At 42.5% G+C, this 16,696-nt stretch overlaps 1 pseudogene; it reads left to right on the plus strand.

Annotated features, from left to right (window-relative positions):
* The first annotated feature begins 8,047 nt into the window (after positions 1–8,047).
* Positions 8,048–16,696, plus strand: part of LOC149455817 (squalene synthase-like) — a 42,467-nt pseudogene continuing 33,818 nt past the window's right edge.

Genomic DNA, 16,696 nt, shown 5'->3' on the forward strand with positions numbered 1-16,696 from the left:
GCTTTCAGGCCTAACTCTGGGCTGGCTCCTTCCCTGCTGACAGGTTGTCTCTCCCAGGCAGACTGTAGGGCAGTGGAGATCTTTCTGTCTTGCTCCAGCCTGCAGGTAGGCCTTCCTCCCTTGGGATCCCTCCCTGACTCCATAGTCCAGCAACTTCCTTCAGTCCATCTTCCACCTGACTTCAACAACAACCCCTGATGTTCAGGCTCTCTCACATTTAAGAGAACAGGGAACCCCCAAAAAAGAATGGTACAGGACTTCAGAAGCAATTACAAAAGATACTGAGGTAAAATACAAAAAAAATTTTTATTGAACATAAAACAATGAGGAATTATTGTATATTTAAACCCACAGATAAAACATATGGATGGCTATGTTTCAAGGAAGGCAAAAACCATTAATTTGTATGTGTAGAACATCCTCATTTGTTCCACTAAGACTTCATACTTGGAGCACTGACGCGTTTCAGAATATTTTCTTTCATCAGGGGTGAACAGTGGAAGAGGATGGTGTAGATGAGTTCTATAATATAATAGGTCACAATAGCACGCAATTAGAACCTTTTTATGGTAACAGAGTGTGACATAAATGTACAGATTTGAGTAGCTGAAATGTTACCTGTAGCAATATGTATTCCTAAACATAGTTCATTCCTTGTTATTAATGATATATTCAGTCAAAGGTACTCAGAGACAGATGGTCATCATTTAGCATCTGAAGGGACCTAGCTTCCTCTGGAAGTGGCACCTGGGTGCTAATAAGATTTTGTCACCTATATGTAATCAGACTCTGCCGTCTTCCTGAAGCTGAAAAGAGAAACGCAGATGTTTCAGTTTCATGACACCGGGGGGCTCCGATCTGTCTAAGAGAGCTCTAAAAGTATATACATAAATCAAAGGAGTATGTTTCATCCCTCATAAAAGCTAAAATATTAGTTGCAGAGAGATGAAAATACTTCCTTCTGATGGGGCACTCTGTAGGCTACATCGACATATAAAAACTATATTTGTGGCCTATGTAGAATGCCAGAAAAATGCAGGAAATGGTTATGTGGCACTGGAGTGGGATAGCGGAACAGCGATTGGTACTGTCGCGATTGGATTGATGCGCTGGTGTCGGAAATTAAATCCCCGACTTGGTGATGCGAGCCGGTCTTGGTCCAATTGACTTTGGGAAGTTCAGCACCCAGAACAGCCTGTGGGTGGGTACAGGAATACCCGCCAGAGTCAATTGGCTAAGAACTCATGTTCAGCCTACGTCCATATCCCCATAAATTGAGAACCCGGACATTTGGACATGGTGATCCGTATGGAGCTGGTTTGATCGACTAACAGATTACGGACTCTATGACTTGCTCCAGTCGCAGGATAAATCTTGGTAAAAGTTTTATTTCTGTTTTTTATTCCCTTTTATTTTATAGTGAATAGTCTATGTGTGTCTTCTTGTATTTTTTGTAACTTTTTATATTTTGTACATATTTTTATGCACTGCCCACTTTCGGGATATTAAATATTAAAATGAATAAGTGACTTCTGTGTACTTAAGCGGGCTCATATCTTCGGAGAGATTAGATTGTATTGTAGTGCCTTTAGACGCTCGGTCAAGCTCATTGCCAATCTGTATGCAATTGCACTGCGTGTTGGCAGATTGCGTGCAGATTGTAAAGGTAACAGATCTGCCAGACGGAGATCTGTGTGTGTGGGGTGTCCCAGCAGACCGTTCTGCGGATAAACTGTTGGGTGGTGGCAAGCTACCGTTTGTGGTGTGTCTGGTGTGGGGGTGTGTGGACAGTGGAAGAGTGATTAACACCGGAGTTCTGGCTGTAGGATAGCTGGAGGAATCCTAGAAGGGTGTGTGTTTGCTAGGCTGCTCCTCAACCCTAGTTAGTGCATCAAATTGTATGTAAGATTTGTATCTGCCAGTGTGTGGTCAGCCATCTGGATTGGAGTGGAGTCTCCCCTCCGGTGGTGGCCAAGAGGTAGTGCGGGCTGCGAAAGTATATCACGGCTGGTCTTATATACGTAGATATATTCAAAGTTAAGTCCCCCTTATTCCCTCTTACCCCAAGTCACAGCCGCACGTGCGCGCCTCGGTTAGCTAGTCGCTGTGGGCGTGGCGTGCGGGTGAACTCGTGACACAGAGTTTGAAAGGATTACATATATAGTAGCAGTAAATACATACCATCCTATATACATACGTTAAAATTACCATATCTGCCAATACCTGCCAGCACCCACACAGATGATCGAATGTTGGAACCCCACTGGTCCAGATAATCCCAACACTGGGGTAGCTGTAAAACAGCCCTCTCCAAGCTAAGAAATGAAAAACAAATAAAAATGGAAAAAAAGTATAAAGTTTAGGTGATAAGCTTATGTTATAATATTAAATACCTGCATCAAATATCAAAAAGGCAATTCAAGGGAGATCTTGTAGGCAATAGATCCGTCCTATGGAATAAAATGAGGACGGTATAGATATATTGTTAATAGTTGCACCCAGGAGGCATGTAATTCATAAAAAACATGATAACCAATATACAGTTAGGTCCATATATATTTGGACACAGGCACAATTTTTGTTTTTTTCAGGTATTTACCAAAATATATTCAAGCTATAGCATTCGCTGGACAGATGAAACTAAGATTAATCTGTACCAGAATGACGAGAAGAAAAAAGTGTGGAGAAGGCTTCGAACAGCTCATGATCCAAAGCACACAATGTCATCTGTAAAACATGGTGGAGGCAGTGTGATGGCATGGGCATGCATGGCTTCCAGTGGCACTGGGTCATTGGTGTTTATTAATGATGTGACAGAAGACAGAAGAGGCCGGATGAATTCTGCAGTGTTTACAGATATACTGTTAGCCTGGATTCAGCCAAAGTTGATTGTTCTGCACTTCACAGTACAGATGGACAATGATCCAAAACACACTGCAAAAGCAACCCAGGTGCTTTTCAAGGAAAAGAAGTGGAATATTCTGCAATGGCCAAGTCAATCACCTGACCTCAACCTAGTTGAGCATCTATTTCACTTGCTGAAGGCAAAACTAAAGGCAGAAAGACCCACAAACAAAGAACAACTAAATACAGCTGCAGTTAGAGCCTGGCAAAGCATCAGAAAGGAGGAAACCCAGTCTTTGGTAATGTCCATGGGTTCCAGACTTCAGGCAGTCATTGCCAGTAAAGGATTCTCAACATATTACAAATGAACATTTTATTTATGATTACATTCAATTGTCCAATTACTTTTGGTCCCTTGAATAAGGGGGGATGGCTACTCTTAAGAGCTGTAATTGCTAAACCCTTCCTCCAGTTTGGATGTACATACTCTCAAATTAAACCTGAGATTGTACACTTTCAGACCATATCCATTATATAACTATAGCTGGAATATGTTTTGGTAAATACCTGAAAAAAATCTAAAATTATGCCTGTGCCCAAATATATATGGACCTAACTGTAGGTCTATCAAAGGTGACCAATTCAACCCAAAGAGTTCATTGAACAGCGAACAAAAATGGGACCATAGATTGTTATACATGGATCAATAGAGAATGGGGGGGTTTTCAAAACCTACAAACAAGGGAAATCGCCTGGTGCCCCAAACAGGGCATAAACCGTGATCCCCATATCTTACTCATCTATTACAATCATCCCCCAGGTCAAACAGATATAAAAATGTAAAGCATACTATATTAGAAAGCAATAAGTCCATGTTGTCCCAAATGTTCTCACCTGGATAGCTGAAAGAGTATAGGCCAAAAAGCAGTGGCATTAAGAGTCCTCCTAGGGTGTGCATGTATGTTTCCATCATCTAATACCTTACTCCTTATAAAGTGTGTCTCAGGACTCCCGCACATGAGCACTGGACATCAGATACCGTGCATGCGCACTTGACATCAGATACAGCACATGCGTGGCTCGAGTCTCCACAGCAAACTCTGACTAACCACAGAAATCCTGTCTACCTAGAGGGCAGTACATCTATATAAATCATGGTCCAATACACTGCAGCAGGGGAAAAATAAATTCCTTTCTGATCCCCCATGTTTTTGTGTGTAGTTTGTTAATGTATGTATGTAGTCATCCATATTTGTATTTGAAAGCTCTGCTACCTGCTTGATAGTATCTAGACATTGACCATGCTTCACTACTTCCTCTTACATGACTCTGTTAGATTTGACTCAAGAGTCTTCCCACTGTCTGTGGATCTTGCTGAGTCAGCAGGTTGTCATACTGTCTGTACTAACTAGTTCGCAGGATGGGTTTTGCACAAAATGATTTTTGATTTTTGAACACTCGCTGTGTGGCTGATATCTCAGCAGTTCCTCATTGGGGAATGGGGGGCAGAATAATTAAAAAGATGAGTTTTTTATGCAATCAATATAGCAAGCATGTAAAAATGTAAAAGTCCCTTTAAAAGTACTGTAAGATAAACTCTGCAATAATTCAAAATATGCATGCTAAAAAACCCACCAGCTTTAAAAAAGATTGTAGCCCCATATGTGTGGGGTAAAAATGAGGTAAGCTTTACATCTAAAGCTGGCCATAGATGGATTGGAATTTGGCCGGTTCAGCAAGGATTTCAATCAGTGGATAAGTTGGAGAATGCTGGTCTCCTAATCCTTAGTGCTAGCTGCTTTCTTGCCTGTGTTTACACCTAAGTGCAGAGTTTTCTATTTCTTTTTAATGAAGAAAAACGACCTGTCTATAGCCAGCTTTAGACAGACGAAGAATGGGCAGAATCTGGAGTTTCCTCCACAACTACAGGCTCCCTAGTTACCAACATTCCCAGAAAAAAGAATAGTTTAGTTGAAAATTATGTTGCATTTTGTGTGCCGCATGCCAATGCAATTTATATGCTGCCTATGGCTTTGCACAGAACATAATCAGGGGACAGTTTACTAAAGTGGGGGGGGGGGGGGACTGTCCTACACAAATAGGGACCCTCGAGAACACACAGGAAATGTGTTTGAAATCATGTCTATAGCCCTACAGAACAGCCAGTGCACAGTCTACATGAGCTTTTATGCTCCACCTCAAGGAGGAAACAGGAAACTTTATTCAGAGAATAGACATAGAGTATGCCATGGATGCAGCTACAAACATATAAACACTGCCATCTAGTGGCTGAAGAATATATTTTACTGAGTACTGATGTAGTTGTCATACAACATACATGAACATTGTATTCCAACACCCCCCACCAGGGGTGGACTGACCATTTGGAAATTCGGGCACTGCCCGAGGGCCCGGGGTCAGTAGGGGGCCCCATGAGATGCCCCTGGTACCTTTTTCATAGGCTTTTTTGAATTTGGGTAAGGGCACAGGGGCCCCATGATCCCCTATTGCCCGGGGGCCCCATGAGTTGTCAGTCCGCCCCTGCCCCCCATTCAACAACTATTTCTTTTATTAGTCCCATTTCAGATCTCAGTTCAATAAATCTGTTTCTTGTAAGCAGTTTTGTCAAAGCATCTGCAATCATGCTATTAGTTTCACAATACATAACGAATAGTTACATTTTGTTCAACCAGATCATGAATGAAATGATGTTTTATGTCAATATACTTTGTTCTTGCATTGATCTGCTCATTGGTTGGAAGTCTTTGCACCTCATCCCATGAATCTGGCTCTGGTTTTAATGCTATGTGAGCAACGCAGGACAGAGCTTTGACTGGGATGTCTTTATTGCTTCTGGTGGATTTCCTGATTGAAGCCTCGTGTGGCCTGGCTTCTTCTTTTACAGTATTTGCATTGTCTGTGTTATTTTTATTTCTGTGTCAATTTGTTGCTTATCTTCATGTGACACTGACGTGGATTCTCCCTCAGTTTGAAGCATTTATGTTAGTTCATGAAATGTTGCACACACTGAAGTTTCATTGACAATTACACTTCTACTTATGGTTACCTTGTTTGTGTCTTGGTGTAGAAATCTGTATCCCTTTTGATATTCACTGTAATACTGTAACAAGTATACCTTCCTTTGTACAAGCATCCCATTTTGTAAAATTTTCTTTTGAGATGTGTACATTAGCTTTGCTTCCAAAAATGTTTAGCTCAAATTTGGGGCCTTTTCATTCCGCAGTTCATATGATGTTTTTTCAGTTGATTTTCCTGGTAGTCGATTTTGGAAATAGCATGCAGTCACAATTGCCTCCCCCCAGTATGTGGTTGGCATATCTGCATCAAACAGCGTGGTTCTTCTATGGTTCACATTCTTTCTGCAACCTCTTTTTTTTCTGGGTTGTATGGTACTTTAGGTTGAAATATTATGCCATGCTTTCTGAGAATCGCCTGTATTATCGCCTGTATTATCGCCTGTATATTCAGTTCCATTGTTTATGTGCAATACACTCTGCATTTTGCCAAATTTGTTGCTTACTTGAGCCAAATACTATTCAAGTTTCTCTTGTACTTCAGGTTTTGTTGTGTAGCAGATATAGTGTAGTATACCTGGAGTATTCATCTATAAAAGTGAGAAAATACCTCTTCTTTCCTGGAGTCAATTTTTCCATTGTACCGCAATGATCTGCATTAATTCCAGAGATTTTTTTTTTAGCTCTGCTGTTATTCTGCTTTGGAAGGGATTTTCTTGTTATTTTTCCTTTCATACAGCTGGTGTATGTCATTGTTTGATCACATGGACTCATTTTTATTCCACTTTCACAGTCATTCTCAGTTCATTGCTTTATTACGTCAGGACTTCTGTGCCCAAGTCGTCTCTGCCGTGGGTGACTACAGTTTGAATGTTTTCCTCCTTGTCAGTAGTAACCATCTCATTGCAGGTCAGCCGATACAGTTCATCTGTAATTTTAGCCTTTGTAATTAAGATATCCCCTTTTGTGATGGCACAACTGTCACCTTGGAAGGTCACTACATTGCCTTGTTTTGTGAGCTTCTTCACTGACAAAAGATTCATTTCAAGAGCAGAAAGATACCTGTGAAAATGTCCTGTATGGCTTTCAACGAAGCAGCTGGAAACCGCGGGAAGGAGAGGAGGAGAATCAACTTCCAGCTGCTTCATTGAAAGTCATACAGGAGATTGATGCCTGTCACCACAACCACCGCTGCCCCTCCCACACACCCCTGGCCCCGGAGCTGCTTGCCGCCTCCACCGCTGCACAGAACGCTTTTCTTTCTTCCCTCCCCCTCCCTCCCACTGCCGCTGTGTTACCGGACTTCCCACCGCTGTGTTCTTCTCACTGCCCAGCCCAAATTTTGAGGGCTGCAGCCAGGGATGGATGACAACTCTCCTCTGGGGGGGGATCAGATCCCCCTGACCCTCCCCCCCTTATAAACGCCCCTGTACACATCTGAAATCTAACAGCCAGGGGAGGACTGACAACTCATGGGGCCCCCGAGCAATAGGGCATCATGGGGCCCTTGTGTCCTCACCCACACTTAAACCACACCCAAAATAGCCTATGAAAGGTACCAGGGACATCTCATGGGGCCCCCTACTGACCCTGGGCCCTCGGGCAGTGCCCGATTTCTCCAATGGTCAGTCCACCCCTGCTAACAGCTCAATGAATAAAGGAATGTGTTGAGTAAGACTTCTCCGAGGTATTACATTCTGATCCAGTCATGGCTTTGTGAGTTACATTTTATTATGTTATTACATTTGTTAATCTGTTTCTCTTTAATGTCTATGGGTACCTAACCAATCCAGACTCCTGCACCGACACCATGAGGATACATAATACAGGCTGAGCTGGTGCTGCCCATAGCCTTCCATGTACTGTCCCCAATCCAGAGACATGAGCTGGGAGTCCCTCCATTCTCCCCCATTAGTAGCAGTGTGTCATGGTGTGTGCACCACAAGGCTCAGCATTCCCTGCCAGTCTCCTGTATGGCTGCACCCGGCCATCGCACCTGTACAGCCCCGGCCAGCTGTCACTGGAAGCAGCACGCCACGCCTCTACCTCGTCCCTCCGCACAGTGATTGGCCGCTGGTGACAGGTGAGGGCGGGGCCGGCCGCTGCTAATATAAAAGCGGCAGGAGCGTGCAGATGCGGCGACCGCAGAGATCGGATCATCCCCGGCCATGGAGTTCCTGAGGTCGCTCTTCCATCCGGAGGAGATCTACAACCTCATCAGGTACAAGATGGGCGGCATGGCCAAGGTGGAGCAGGTAAGTCTGGGCGGAGGGGGCGCTGTACACCTGTCCTAGGAGGGGGCTATAGGGGGCACTGGAGCACAATTAGGAAGGGGCCAATTGTTGGTTCTTGGATTAATTGACTTTTTTTCACCAGATTTGTTATGTTTATAAAAACGTGTGTGTCTGTGTGCGTGCGTGTGCCCAATTATAAAATCAGTTATAGGGGGTCACTTTTAGGAAGAGGCTAATGATTGGTTATCAGATTATTTGCTGTTTTAATTTACCAATCAGATTTGTTAGATTTAAAAAAAAAAAAAAAAAAGGGTACAATATGTGCCCAAGTCTAATCCACCACCATTTACCCAAAATTTAGATTGTTCTTCATTACATTTTCTGTATTTATTATGTTTGCTGATCACTTTTAGAGCTCATTCCCCACCTATCAAATGCCCTCTGAAAAGTGATCCACTGTGGATCTTTTTTGAAAGGGGCGGCGAAGTCTGATGCATTTGAGAATGAATCCTTAAAGCTGAAATCCATAGAATAAAAAAAAGTTATGCTTGTGATGGATCCCTTTCCACATTGCAAGGGGTAACAGTGATGTATTTAGCTGATTCCTGGCTTTGCAGGGTGCTGGTTCTGTGTCTGATGCTTACTCCCGTACAATGCAGGACTGTAAGGGTTAACAGCTCCTTCCCAGATGATGAATAAAGGTGGGAATAGATGGGCAGAAATTTGGTTGGTTCAGCATGGACCGGCCAGATTTCCTTCCTTGTGTAGCCGTACTCCTTTGGTCTAATGGGAATGTTGGAAAACTTTTCTTGATCAAGGGTTGCAGCCTAGCCCCATTCACTTTCATGGGTTGCTTTTGGTGACAGTACTGCCCATTGAACGCCACCAAGGATATCATTTTGTCATAAAGCTCAGCTTGTGTACAACAACCCCGTCCATCCACTGTGCTAGATTAAGGGGGGGCAACCAAATTGCATGGTACCGCAGTTTCATGCGCGTACATTTTCCAAGTTCCAGTGCATATTGATGACTATTCTAATGAATTGGCTGCAATACCAGGCCAAATGGAAGTGCACCACAGATATGTTCAAAAGCACATTCCGGTGTTAACTCGCTCTAAATTTGAACTCCCGGAATTCCTCTTTACCATGACCCCACCTCTGCAGGCTCCCTCTATCCATGCAGCCTCTTCAGGGTTACTGTCTTTTTAACCCCTTAGTGACCGATGGTAAAACAAATGTTAATGCCTGAACACAATTTTGCAACTTTGACATGTTGTTTTATTAAAACTGCACATATCATTGCAACTGCTTTGTGCATCTAGGTGGATTATATCTTGCTTTTTCAGGACAAATTTCTTTTGGTGGTAAACGGGAACAGAAATCTCCTGACTTTTATTATCTAAGGAAAAGTGACCCAAAATAGTAAAAAAAAGCATATATTTTAAAAAATGTATCTGTTTATTTTTTTGATATTACCATAACGTATCACCAAGAGCAACCCAAAATAAATTGTCTAGCTCCTGACGATTGCAGCGATAGCTATGTATGTTATTTATTGTTTGTACCCATAGGGCCCAGAAACAAGAGTGCGCATTTTTCTTTTTCATATCCTACCTAAAACATACTGACACTAACTGACACTGATCCTAATTTAAAAATGTTTTTATTGTAAATCCTACCCAAAATATACTGACCCTGATCTTTGACCCTTACCTTGACCCTAACCCTTGCCCTGACCTAGATCAAACTTTGATCTAGCGATTTTTTATTTTTATTTTTTATTTATTTTTTTTTATTTTGAAATTGTATTTTTTCACGCTTTTGTTTGTGTGATGTATCCTTGTCTCCATTCAGAAGAGAAAGAAAACACAGGGTTGAGCTGCACAGTGACTGATCACGGTGATAGCTAATCAGAGGCTATCACCATGATCAGGTGATTGGGAACTGGGAGTCCCGGTTCCATTTGTCAGTGCGAGACTCGGACTCTTGGTGAGAGCCCGATCTCTGTGCTGGGAGTGAGCTGTGCTGTGTTCTCCCAGCACAAAGAAAGGTACAGTACACATGTATCAAAAATAAAAATGTATCAATTAAATAAAATAAAGCTGCACAGAGGATATCCTCTCTATGGACCAGATTAAATAATGTGTTGCGCTAATAAATTTTGTATGTGCAAAAATACAATTAAGTTATGAATAATCTAAATATAATGCATAATACAATACCCAAAAGTCTCAGAAATTACCAATAAAGTGCAAAAATATGAAATCAAATTATCATTAAAGTGCACAGGGTATGAAATTAAGTCCAATGTAAAAACCAAAAGTGTGAATTATACAACAGTACCCTTGAAAGTGTGCAATGCAAACACAGTGATCTTAATTCCACCAGTGACACCCAACACCATGTGGGCTTACCAGGTGCACTGACCCCATATTCAGAGTGGTCAGTAAACGCTGTGGTTGTTATGTCAGAAACGGAAACCTCCATATCAATCTAGCCAGCGGTGGCTCAAAACACCGCTCCTTGGATGAAAGTCGAATATAGTTGCATAGGAACAGAAAATACACACCTCATAGGGGTTGATTGTCTAAAGGCAAATAGACTGTGCACTTCGCAAAGTGCAGTTGCTCCAGTGCTTAGTAAATGGGGTAAAGCTTCACTTTGCAAAGAATACCCAATCACGTTCAGGGAAAATAAAAAAAACAGCATTTTGTTTGCATATGATTGGATGATGGAAGTCAGCAGAGCTTCTACACATTTACTAAGCTATGGAGCAACTGCACTTTTCTCTTTGCCTTTAGTAAATCAACCCCTTAGTGTAGATGATTTGAAACATCATTTAATAACTCAAAATTGCACTTACAAGCATAAATATGGTAAAAACTTTCAATAAATTAATCAACTTCTGGTGAAGTTGTATATGATTATGTTTTGTGCTGGCCTAGGCAAGACTAAAATTGGGAGCCCCCCCCATCTAAATTGGAGTCAGTGGTGGCAGAATGATGGATTGGGGAAAACAGTCTAAAGTTTTCCATGATCACAAAGATGAGGGAAGACAAGGTGGCTATCCAGGGCCTCTGAGGGACTTGTACTACCCTGACCTCCTGGAACTAAAGTGCAAGTAGTACAGACAAGTCCCAGTATGAACCCCTCAGAACTGAGGACGTGATCCCCCAATCTCCACCTAGTGAAGGAATACAAGTCCCAGCATGAATCCCTGAGATCTAAGGATATGACCCCCCCCCAAATTACCAGACTGCAAGTCCCAACATGAACCCCTCAGGATGTGACACCCCCCCAACTCATACAGGACTACAAAGCACGTACCCCTGAGATCTAAGGATGTGACGCTCCCCCCCAATTGACGGACTACATGTCCCACCATGAACCCCTGAGATCTAAGGATCTCAGGATCTAACTATTGGTTGGGGGGTGTCACATCCTCAGCTTTAAAGGGGTTAATGCTGGGAGTCCTTTACTTTTAAAAGTCACCCCTCCCCCCCCCCAAAAGTGAGACTACAAGTTCCAGCATGAACATCTGAGATCTAAGGATATGACCCCCCCCCCCCCAAATTGCCAGACTGTAAGTCCCAAAATGAACCCCTCAGGATGTGACAACCCCCCCAACTCATGAAGGACTACAAAGCATGTACCCCTGAGATCTAAGGATGTGACCCTCCCCCCAGTTGAAGGACTACATGTCCCACCATGAACCCCTGAGATCTAAGGATCTCAGGATCTAAGTATTGGTTGGGGGGTGTCACATCCTCAGCTTTAAAGGGGTTAATGCTGGGAGTCCGTTACTTTTAAAAGTCACCCCCCCCCCCCAAAGTGAGACTACAAGTTCCAGCATGAACATCTGAGAGGATGTGACGACCTTCTCCCATCCCTCCGAGGGTGTCATCTGTCCTCTGCTGTCAGCCCATTTGCCATCCTCTCTGTATAGGTCTCTGCCTGGCTCCCTCAGTCATGACACAGATGGTTCCATCCTTAGAGTCTCAGAGTTGATACTCAAATTCAGTTCCCTTCCCTCTGAGGAATGCCACCACATATGCTGGAGGAGATGGGCAGAGCTAACCACCAGGAGCAGAGGGGGAGGAAGTAAAATCCTCCTCTGCTCTGAATGCTGGGGCCTCTGCCTCACTCTCCATTAGGTGATGTAATGTCACTGGTTGCTAGATGCCAGGTGGTCCAAGCAACTAGGGGATAGTAGTGCCAGCGGTGGAACAAGCGAAAACAGGCCTTGGCTGGCCAGGACACTAATACATGATTACTGTCTGTGAGTAAAGCTGCACTGCGGCAGCCTTTTTGGGGGGCATCAGATCAAACCATGTATTCCTTCTGCCTGGGGGTGCATCTGCCCCCCTGAAAAATGCAACCCTAGGCAAACGCCTTGTTTGCAGGGCCAGTGCTAGACTATTTTGCGCCCTAGGAAAGACCAGCTACCCCCCAAAAAAATAAATAAATACAAATTTGTAAAAACAGTAGAAAATATCAATCAACAAAATATAAAACTGTGAAATTTATTTTAATATGCTAAAATAAGTGCCATAGAATGCCACCAGCACCAATATTAAAGACAAAATGAGTGTCATGGATGGACTATCTGTGGCTGGCAGTGGCAGGGTGACAGTTGCAGTGAGTGGAGGATGATGGATCCACACTGACAGATCCCAGGCTGGAATTTCCCAGGCAATGGGGGCGGTAAAATGCTGGGACAGCAGGCAGCCCACACACAGAGAACACCTGAACTGAGTGATCCCACACGGTGACAGATCCGACACAACACACCACCACCAACACTGACACAGATCAGCAGGCACTAGAAGAGCAGGGTGTGGGATGGTGATGATGTCATGACTCACTAACATATTGCACATGTGATGGATGGCCGGCCAGGTCACACTCACAGAGACACGAGATATCAGAGTCAGACATTAGCTTCCTCTGCAGGCTCAGCTCCTCCTCCAGTGATGAATGGGAAGAGAAGGACTGGAACTCCAGTGATCAGCAGCCTCCAGCCGGCTTGCAGTAAGGGACAGAAGAAGCGGCAGGTCAGCTGCTTAACTGGACCCAGACACTGGGCATCGTCCTCTGTTTCTTCCTCCCCTCAGATGAAGGATCATCCATGATGTGGCTGTGTCCCGCACAGAGAGAGTGCCGGCCTGTGCAGCGCCTAGGCGCCCCAAGGTGGCAGTGCGCACTAGGCGACTGCCGAGTTTGCCTAGTGGAAGCACTGGCCCTGCTTGTTTTGTTTTACATATGCCCCTGCCAGTGGGGTCAGTGGGAAGAATAGTGCGCCATCATTGATGTCAATGGAGGAATAGTGTGCCATTGTTAGTGTCAGTGGATGGAATAGTGTCCTATCATTGGTATTAGTGGGAGGAATAGTGTGCCATTGATGGTATCAGTGGGAGGACATAGTGCCCCATTGTTGGTGTCAGTGGAGGACATAGTGCCCCATTGTTGATGTCAGTGGAGGACATAGTGCCCCATTGTTGGTGTCAGTGGAGGACATAGTGCCCCATTGTTGGTGTCAGTGGAGGACATAGTGCCCCATTGTTGGTGTCAGTGGAGGACATAGTGCCCCATTGTTGGTGTCAGTGGAGGACATAGTGCCCCATTGTTGGTGTCAGTGGAGGACATAGTGCCCCATTGTTGGTGTCAGTGGAGGACATAGTGCCCCATTGTTGGTGTCAGTGGAGGACATAGTGCCCCATTGTTGGTGTCAGTGGAGGACATAGTGCCCCATTGTTGGTGTCAGTGGAGGACATAGTGCCCCTTGTTGGTGTCAGTGGAGGACATAGTGCCCCATTGTTCGTGTCAGTGGAGGACATAGTTCCCCATCGTAGGTGTCAGTGGGAGGAATACTGGGTAGGAATAATTACCTATCATCTCAAAAGAGATTAAAGAGAAATGTATTCTACAATTACAAAAAGTGAGCTGTACTGCGTATGTTTTTTAAACATTTTGTCCTGACATAAACTTTAAGCGTTAGGTGTAGAAAGGTTAAAGGCAATCCGCCAGGATAAGATTATGGGAGCTGCCCTTACTGACTCATATTTTTAGGTTACAACTGTCATCCTTATCCTTGTCTTACTATTTAGTGATTATATTATTATAAATATATCATATATGAATATTCAATGTCAAAAGTGATATGTACATTCCTGTTCCAGGTTAATGAGTCATCATGTAGTAAATAAAAAATGAGTGTCAGCTTTTCTGCATGCATTTAAATATGTCAGCAATGACAGCCCCAGAGTTCTTCCAGATGGGTCTAATACAGTCTGATTTTACACTTGCATGCTCGCCAAAGCACATTTACTGTGGTGGCGCAGCACAGGCATGCAGTCACGTGTGTGTGTGTGTGTGTGTGTGTGTGTGTGTGTATGTACATATACTTATATATCACAACACTTAAACTTATAATATCCCAGAAAAGTGATCTACCTTCACCCTTGAAGGCTAGTTAAACAATATATATGTGACTTTTCTATGAGCAAATACATCAAATCAAAAGATAAAACAAAAACTAATATAAAAAAATTATAAAATTATAAAAAAAAATAATTATATATAAAAAATTTATGTCCAAAAATCCCACCGTGTCCAAAAATAAAAATAAAATGATAAATAAAAATTCAAAAAGTCCCAAAAAATAATCCTCACAAGTGTAATACAAACACTCAAACTTTTTTTCTCTTCTTCTTTTATCACCAAAACCTTCTTAATACCCGCAACACTTGATATTCATGCACCTCAAAAAAAGAGAAAACTCGACATAGTGTCATACCTTAAATAATGTAAAACACACGTGCCACTCGCTGTGCAGCATGCAAAATACAATAAATGTGTATACTCTAACCCAGTGTCAAAACACATACAATTAAGTGAAATGACAATAAGAGTGAAAACACATTCACATAAGATATGCCATGCAATGTGTGAAAAACCACTCCACAGATAACACTGCCAGTGTATCACACCACACCCTATATATATATATAAAGTGGTAACCAAACCACCACTCTCCAACTCTAATATGGATGGGTAATTACCCTATAGCAGAGACAGCAGGGCAGATTAACCACTCTGGGTTACAATCTCCTCTCATTGATTTCCTCCAACGATTATGATTTCCTCCTCCACTTTCCTCCAGAAAACCAGTCACCATATAAAAAGTATTCTTCTTTATTAAAACTCACATAAATTTTGTGGTAACAGCTCCTCCTCACAAGCAGTATGGACATGGGCAGGTTTAGGGAAACATAAACCTAGACATAAACCCTGGAGACGCCGCCGTGTGAGGAAGGAGAGCGGGAGGGAAGGAGCGAGACACGTGACCCGCCGAGAGACAGCTCAATCCGGACCGTACGGTGTGTGGTACGGTCCGGATTGAGCTGTCTCTCGGCGGGTCACGTGTCTCGCTCCTTCCCTCCCGCTCTCCTTCCTCACACGGCGGCGTCTCCAGGGTTTATGTCTAGGTTTATGTTTCCCTAAACCTGCCCATGTCCATACTGCTTGTGAGGAGGAGCTGTTACCACAAAATTTATGTGAGTTTTAATAAAGAAGAATACTTTTTATATGGTGACTGGTTTTCTGGAGGAAAGTGGAGGAGGAAATCATAATCGTTGGAGGAAATCAATGAGAGGAGATTGTAACCCAGAGTGGTTAATCTGCCCTGCTGTCTCTGCTATAGGGTAATTACCCATCCATATTAGAGTTGGAGAGTGGTGGTTTGGTTACCACTTTATATATATATATAGGGTGTGGTGTGATACACTGGCAGTGTTATCTGTGGAGTGGTTTTTCACACATTGCATGGCATATCTTATGTGAATGTGTTTTCACTCTTATTGTCATTTCACTTAATTGTATGTGTTTTGACACTGGGTTAGAGTATACACATTTATTGTATTTTGCATGCTGCACAGCGAGTGGCACGTGTGTTTTACATTATTTAAGGTATGACACTATGTCGAGTTTTCTCTTTTTTTGAGGTGCATGAATATCAAGTGTTGCGGGTATTAAGAAGGTTTTGGTGATAAAAGAAGAAGAGAAAAAAAGTTTGAGTGTTTGTATTACACTTGTGAGGATTATTTTTTGGGACTTTTTGAATTTTTATTTATCATTTTATTTTTATTTTTGGACACGGTGGGATTTTTGGACATAAATTTTTTATATATAATTATTTTTTTTTAGAATTTTTTTATATTAGTTTTTGTTTTATCTTTTGATTTGATGTATTTGCTCATAGAAAAGTCACATATATATTGTGTGTATGTACAGTTGTGTTCAAAATAATAGCAGTGTGTTGAAAAAAGTGAATAAAGCTGAAAATCCTTCTAATAGCTTTTATTTCCATACACACAAATGCATTGGGAACACTACACATTCTATTCCAAATCAAAACATGAAGAAAAATATATCAAATTTGTGTTGTTCCTCTAAAAAAAATTGAAGAAAAGTGATAATTAGACTGTTCAAAAAAGTAGCAGTGTTTGTATTCTTCTTTACAAACGCAAACATTCACTATATAAACTGAAAAATGTTTGAAGACATTGCTTTCCTTTGAATC

Source organism: Staurois parvus, unplaced genomic scaffold (genome assembly GCF_062004578.1).
Source record: "Staurois parvus isolate SC_StPar_1 unplaced genomic scaffold, SC_StPar_1.0 ptg000388l, whole genome shotgun sequence".
Lineage (NCBI taxonomy): Eukaryota > Metazoa > Chordata > Amphibia > Anura > Ranidae > Staurois > Staurois parvus.